We start from the raw sequence: 8312 nt of genomic DNA, 5'->3' as shown, positions 1-8312 counted from the left end.
CGCCCGATCCTCGGGTTCTAGGCGGTGCCACCGCCCGACCTTTATCGGTCATTGGTTGGGCTTCAAATCCGGCCCAAACCAAGTCATATTCGGGCCCAATTAGCCCCTAACCAGGATATAGGATTATCCCTAAATCCTAACCCTAATTACATGCAAACTATGCAACTGAAAACATAGTCCTAAGCAAGCTTTCAACCGGCAAACGTCAAGTCTCCTTCCGACAAGCTTTCCAGCGATCTTCCGGCGGACTTCCGATACACCTTAGGATTTCTTCCGACGGACTCCCAGCAGGCTCCCGATCTTGTGGCGAGTTCTGCGAGTATCTGAGCCTTCTTGGTGAACTCCGCGAACCTCTAACAATCTCTTTGGCGGACTTCCGAAAATTCTGACAAGTCCCCGATTTCTTCTCGGTCGGTTCTAGCAACATCGCTGATGAATCTTCGAACTCTCAAACACCCATCGAACTTGACTCTGGTATCCTTGCTTTATGTTTTCAGGCTATCATAGTTAATCCTGCATACTTAACTCAATAATATGGATTATATCAATTAACCCATCAATTGATTTTATCATCAAAATCTGAGATTCAACAATCTCTCCCTTTTTGATGATGATAATCAATTGATGACGGAGTTAATCATAACTCCCCCTATATATATGCCATATTATGAGAAGATAAAAACACTTGAATTCAATCTCTTTGAATTCAAGCCTGAACCGATAAGTTCTATCCGTTGAACTTATCATTATTCTCTATAAGCGTGAGCAAACACGAAACTTCGTATTTCTCATAATTTTCAGCTATGAAAATCATTTTCAAGTTGAATGATAAAAGACAATTATCACTTCGACAAGAGATAAGAATTTTCAACATGAATTTCATAATGTAAGGCATGATTTTATATGATCTAAGAACTTGCGATATTCTCAAAGAGTTTTGCGATGCATATAAGACATTTGCATTACACAAGCTTTTGTAATTCATATAAGTCATAATATCGATGCGTATAAGACATTTTCATTAAGTCATGGTATCGAATTGGCACAAGTCATGCTATCGATGCATATAAGACATTTTCATTAAGTCATGGTATCGAATTGGCACAAGTCATCACAAGTTATGTTTTGCTCATTCTTCTCCCCCTTTGTCATCAACAAAAAGGAGATGAGACTTTAAGCGTACAATTTGTGATCATAAAATCATTAGAAAAGGAATCCAACATTAAGATTGATGATACAAAATTCAGCATTCATCCAAAATTCACCTCATTAAAAAATATGGCTTTCATACAAAAGAAAGAAGATGACAAAACTTTAACTTGGCATTAAGAGTAATCATCGCATGTTAAGGTAACAGAATAAGAAGGCATATCAATTAATCCTTAGGAGGAAATCCATAGTTCTTATACATGACATCTATTTTTTGATTCATTTATCGTAGTTCCTTCAAAATTTCAATTTACTGAATTTGAATTTGCTCTTGCTGTGATTTGATCTGATGCAATTCTTCCATAATGAGTTCTTCAGAAGATGAAGCAGGAGTTGAAGGTGTTGCACTAAAGGGACTAGGAGGAGGAGATTCATTTCCCCTAAAAATTGGTGTTTCGGGATGTTCTACTATTGGGAGAATTGGATTAGTCCTTCTAGGTTGCCTAACCCATATACCATTGCTAAATGTGCACCTAAGTCTTTTCAGTAGATTTCTATTTATGGTGTTAAATCAATCAACTTGAATTGTTTCTTCATCAGGTGAGACACAAATATCATGGGCAAGTATTAATCAAGTAATTAACCCCCCATATGGTAATATAGTGTCTTTAGCTATTATATCTTGCATGTGTTACTGGATTAAGTATCCAAAGCAATTATGTTGTCCGGTTATAATCCAGTACATGGTGCTTAGCTCTATTTGACTCATTTCATCAAGATGAAATTGCTTGGGAAATAATATGCTAGTCATGATGTGATGAAGAATTTTAGAGTTAAAGGGTAATAAGTGCTCGTAACTTTTGGGTATCATGCTTGGGTTTAGATTTTCAAATATGGTTTCTAAGGCTTCGAAGTAAGTTGCTCCGATTATATTTACATCCCATTTATTTCTAAAGCAATAGCCCCTATCCTTTTCAGAAATTCCAATTAGTTCATAAATAGTACTATCAAAGATTCTAATTTGTGTTCCTAAAAGGTAAGTACTTAGGCTTTCGTTGTCCACACATAAGTTTGCATAAAATAGCCTAACTAACCTATGATAAATTGGTTCATTGATTTGTAGGAGAGGTAAGGCATCTAGAATACAAACCACCTAATGGGTTCTAGGTTTTCTAGTTCATCTAGATCAACTTGTTTACCCTTATGTATAGTTCTTGTTTCGAAATTTGGAAACCTAAGAGCTACTTCTTTGGATCTAAAAAGATTTTGGTCATATGAATCTCCTTCAACCCTTTTCCCTTTTGATCTTGTTGATCTCTTAGGAGCCATTATCTAGACAAAATGATAGATCAAGAATATGAAACTGTGAAGAGTAGGCAAAATAATGAGAAGAGGAAGGAAAGATTTCATATTTTACCTTATGAAAAATTCCTTAAAGGATGAAGAGCTTGAACCAACAAGGATCCCTCTCCTAGGCTTCTAAAGGTTGAAATGAGGGTTAGAGAAGTTTTGAAGGAGTTGTAGGAGAGCTTGAACCAATTTCTCACAAGTTGGGGGTAGTTCCACCGCCGGCCCTAACCCCTCTTCTTTAAAGGGGATCTCGAGCGGTGCCACCGCCAATCCGAGTGGTGCCACCGCTTGGCGATCGAGCGCTCAGGCGGTGCTACCGTCGGTTCTGGCGGTGCCACTGTTGGAATGCCATGGAAGAGAAAGAAAAAATTTCTTTCCTTCCCTTTTTTGTTTTTCAGAGGTGTTTGGCTCAAGATAGGATAGGATCTTGGGTTGTACTTTAATATGTCATTTGGAATTGAAAGAGAAAGAAGAAATCAAATCCATGAAAGGACAGAAAGAGGATAAAAAAACTTTTCAGAAAATACATTCAAACAAGCTTATTCTCAGGGACAATTTAACATGCCTAGTTCCCTTCTAATGAATTCAAATTGATCTTCATTTAAGGATTTTGTAAAAATGTCTGCTAATTGATGCTGTGTCAATAAACTCTAGAACAACATTATTGTTATGGACATGATTTGTAAGAAATGATGCCTAACGTCGATATGCTTAGTTCTAGAGTGTTGAATTGGATTTTTGGTAAGACATATGACACTTGTATTATCACATTTTATGGGAATGTTTTTCAAGTGAATTTCATAGTCTTCTAAAGTATTTTTCATCTAAACAACTTGTGCACAACATGCACTTGCAGCAATGTATTCGGCTTCCGCCGTATATAGTACAACTGAGTTTTGTTTCTTGGAAGTCCAAAAAACAAGTGCATATCCTAAAAATTAGCATGTTCCGGATGTACTTTTTCTATCTATCCTGCATCCGCCAAAATCGGCATCTATATAAGCTATTAAATCGAATTTATCGGATTTCGGATACCAAAATCCTAAATTGGGAGTTCCTTTAAGATATCTAAATATTCTTTAACACTCTTAAGATAAGTAATTTAGGATTAGATTGAAACCTAGCACAAAGTCCTACACTAAACATGATATCCGGTCTAGTCGCGGTGAGGTAGAGTAGATTACCTATCATTCCCCTATACGATTTTTGATCGAAATTTTTACTATTTTCATCCATATCTACCTTAGTCGAAGTACTCATAGGAGTGTTTATCGCTTCTGAACCATCCATGTTAAATTGTTTTAACAATTCTAATGTATATTTAGATTGATTAAGAAAAATACCATCACTAAGTTGTTTAATTTGCAATCCTAAAAAGAAGGTTAATTCACCCATTAGACTCATTTCAAATTCATGACTCATACACTTGGCAAATGATTCACATAGTGATTCATCCGAAGAACCAAAAATAATATCGTCAACATAAATTTGCACAATAAGAAAATTATTTTCAAAGTGTTTGATAAACAATGTAGTATCAACCTTGCCTTTGGTAAAATTATTTAAAATAAGAAAGGAACTAAGCCTTTCATACCAAGCTCTAGGTGCTTGTTTCAAGCCATAGAGAGTCTTAGTCAATTTGAATATATGATTAGGAAGAAGAGAATTTTTAAATCCGGGAGGTTGTTCGGCATATACTTCTTTGGAAATAAAACCATTCAAGAAGGCACTTTTGATATCCATTTGAAATAGCTTAAAATTATTACTACTAGCATAGGCAAGGAGCATCCTAATGGCTTCTAATCTTACCATAGGAGCGAAGGTTTCTTCGTAGTCGATACCTTCTTCTTGGTTAAAACCTTTGGCCACTAATCTAGCCTTGTTTCTAACCACGATACCACATTCGTCTTGTTTTTTTCTAAAGACCCATGTAGTACAAATGACTAAATGGTCACTAGGTATAGGAACAAGCTTCCATACCTCATTCCCCTCAAATTGGTTCAATTCCTCTTACATTGCAATGACCCAAGAATCATCTTTCAAGGCCTCGTCAATGCATTTAGGTTTGATATGAGAAAGGAAGGCGGCGTTAGCACAAAAATTCTTGAAGGAAGAATGAGTTTGAACCCCTTTTGATGTATCTCTTAGAATTAGCTCCTTTGGATGAGCATCCACATACTTCCATTCCTTAGGTAAGGAAGAAGATGCATCCAAGTTGCTATTTTGAGGAGGGGGTTCATTTAAATTCAAATTTTCAAAACCAAGATCAACATCAAAATCATTTTCATTTAACTCAGAAATTTCATTAAAAACAACATGAATAGACTCTTCTATAACTAAGGTTCTTTTGTTGAAAACATGAAAAGCCTTAGAAACGGAAGAGTAATCAAGAAAGGTGCCTTCATCGGATTTGGCATCAAATTTTCCTAAAGCATCCTTTTCATTAGTAAGAAACATTTGGTTTTTTGTTATTCTATAATTCATGGGGAGTTTTTGACAGAAACAGTCTTATTAGAACCCTATTCATGATGTAGCAAACTGTATTAATAGCTTCGGCCTAAAAATACTAGGGTAGACTATATTCATTCAACATAGTTCTTGTCATTTTTTATAGGTTTCTGTTTTTTCTTTCAACTACTCCATTTTGTTGAGGATTTCTTGGAGTGGAGAAGTTGTGATTATATCCATTAGATTCACAAAAACTTTGGAAGTCACGGTTTTGAAATTTGCCACTGTGATCACTCCGAATTGATGAAATCATGAAGTCTTTTTTATTTTGAGTGAGTTTACAAAATTTAGAGAAACATTTAAAACAATCACTTTTTTAAGCCAAGAAATAGGTCCAAGTGTATCTAGTATAGTCATCTACAATTACAAAGGCATATTAGCTTCCTCCTAGACTTGTCGTGTCAATTGGTCCAAATAAGTCCAAATGGATCAATTGTAATGGTCTAGTGGTGCTAATTTGATTTTTTTGGTTTGAAACTAGTCTTTATTTGTTTACCTAGTTGACAGCATCGCATACTTTGTCCTTAACAAACTTCATATTGGGAATCCCTCGTACTAATTCTCTAGATGAGATCTTAGATATTAGTTTCATACTTGCATGGTCTAATCTCCCATATCAAAGCCAAGCATCATCATTTAAAGTGGAGAAGCACATTTCATTACTTAGTTTATCAAGGTTGATGGTGTAGACATTATTTTGTTTCAAAGCAATCATTGACATGTTTGGTTTTTCAATAATGCACACATTAGATTCAAATCTAATGATATAACCTTTATCGCATAATTGACTAATACTTAAGATATTATGTTTTAATCCATCAACTAGTAATACATCATCAATAGAGAAACTTAATTTGTTACCTATGGTTCCCTTGCCAATGATTTTGCCTTTGTTGTTGTCTCCGAAGGTGACGTACCCTTCTTCTTTGCTAATGAGCATAGAGAAATGAGATGGATCTCCAGTCATGTGTCTTGAGCATCCACTATCGAGATACCATCTCTTGCTCCTAGCTTATGGGTTTGTCTACAAAAGAGGATGGTTTTTAGGTACCCATTTCATTTTGGGTGCCTCAAAAATTGATCTACCAATTTTGTTATTCCTTATTGAACTATTTATAGTTCCTTTAGGAACCCATATTAATTTATGTGGACTAATTTTCCTTGGACATTTGTAAGCAACATGTCCAGATTTACAACAAAAATTACATTTCAAACAAGGTGAAACATGTAATGTGGGTCCTTTAATGAAAGTGGTAGGATTTTGGTGAGATCCTCTCACAAAACCAATTCCACTTCTATTTGCGACATGACCCTTGTTTGCAAGGATCATGTCCAATCCCTTGCTACCGACCTTAAACTTGTTTAAGGTCTCTTTAAGTAGCAAATTTTTATTTTTTATTGTTTCAAAATGTTCACACTTAGAGCATAGAGGAGTTTGAAGACTATCAAGCTTATTTTGTAGTAGGACATGCTCTTTCTTTAAGATATTAAACTTCTTGCTAATAGTTCTACACTCATCAAATAATTCGTGAAAAGCGATAGAAAGTTCATCGAAAGATAAATCTTCATTAATTGAATCACATACCTCTTCTCCTAAAGCCATTAGCGTAAAGTTTGCCTTCTCTTTGTTGCTAGCTTCTTCACTTTCGGAATCACTTGAATCATCCCAAGTTGCTTTTAGAGCTTTCTTCTTCTTTGGTTGCTTTTTCTTGGCTTGAGGGCATTCACTTGAATCACTAGCTTCTTGCACTCGTAGCATATCACTTGGTCCATTTTAGGTTCAAGTCTATTTTTGGTGTTATTTTTAAATTTATTATTTCTTATAAATTTTTAAAATTTTTGAGTTAAAAGTGCAATGTCATTATTACTGTCCTCATCACTTGATGTTCCTTTCAAGTGGTCTTCTTGTGATGTGAGTATCATATCCTTCCTGTTCTTTGGAAGGGGATTCTCGAGCTCTTCATGAGCATGACATGTCATTTCGTATGTCATTAGAGACCCAATAAGTTCTTCAAGAGGAAATGTTTTAAGGTCTTTGGCCTCTTAAATGGCCATAACTTTTGGATCCTAACTTTTAGGAAGGGATCTTAAGATTTTAGTTACAAGTTCAAAGTTAGAAAAATCTTTACCAAGAGCTTTGAGTCCATTGATGACATCCGTGAATCGGGTGTACATGTCTCCGATGGACTCACTTGGTTTCATTCGGAAAAGTTCGTAAGAGTGCACAAGAATGTTGATTTTGGACTCTTTCACTCGGCTAGTACCTGAGTGACCTCAAGAGTTCTCCAAATATCAAAAGCCGAATCACAAATTGAAACACGATTAAATTCATTTTTGTCTAGTGCACAAAACAAGGCATTCATAGCCTTTGCATTTAAAGCAAAAACCTTCTTCTCTGATTCATTCCATTCGCTCATCGGAAGAGAAGATTTTTGAAATCCGTTTTCAACAATAGTCCAAAGCTCGAAATCTATGGAAATGAGGAAGATCCTCATACGAGTCTTCCAATAAGTGTAATCCAACCCATTAAACATGGGTGGACGTGTGATAGAATGACCCTCATGTATGCCGGAGTAAGCCATCTCTCTTGGGTACCAAACCAAATATAAGAGTGAGCCTCTGATACCAATTGTTAGGATCGGAGCGGCACTAAGAGGGGGGGTGAATTAGTACAGCGGATTAAAACTTATAAGTTTAAAAATGAATTCGTGAATACGAGAAGATTTCGTTTCAATAGTAAATTGAGTAGATGAAAACCGAAAGCTAGCAGTAGTGTAAATAACAATTTCAGGAAAGTAAGAACTCACACATTCAAGGAACACATCAATTTAAAGTAGTTCGGTCAAAATGACCTACATCCACTTGTGAAGTCTTCTTCGAAGAGGCTCCCAACTTCCACTAGAAAATCACTTTGAAAAGGAAGGACAAATACCCCTCTTACAACTTTTTACAAGTGGTTCACACTTTTATAAATTTTCAACGAGAAAGAAGGAGGTGAACACTCAAGCAATTGAAAATAAGACTTGCTAAAGACTTTGCTAAGGCTTTTATCTCAATATATTACTTCTCAAGAGTTGTATTCTCTGTTGAGAATTGAGGGGTATTTATAGACCCCAAGAGGATTCAAATTTGAGCGCCAAATTTTGAATTCTCTACGGTTCCCGATGCTGGCAGTGCCACCACCTGTTAGTGGCGGTGCCACCGCTTGTCAGTGTCTGACACTGACAGTGTACTAGCGGTGCTATCGCCCGATTCTCGGGTTCTAGGCGGTGCCACCGCCCAGTCCGACGGTTCCACCGCCCGAC

Source organism: Musa acuminata, chromosome BXJ1-3, assembly GCF_036884655.1.
Source record: "Musa acuminata AAA Group cultivar baxijiao chromosome BXJ1-3, Cavendish_Baxijiao_AAA, whole genome shotgun sequence".
Classification (NCBI taxonomy): domain Eukaryota; kingdom Viridiplantae; phylum Streptophyta; class Magnoliopsida; order Zingiberales; family Musaceae; genus Musa; species Musa acuminata.
This window is presented reverse-complemented; position numbering follows the sequence as displayed.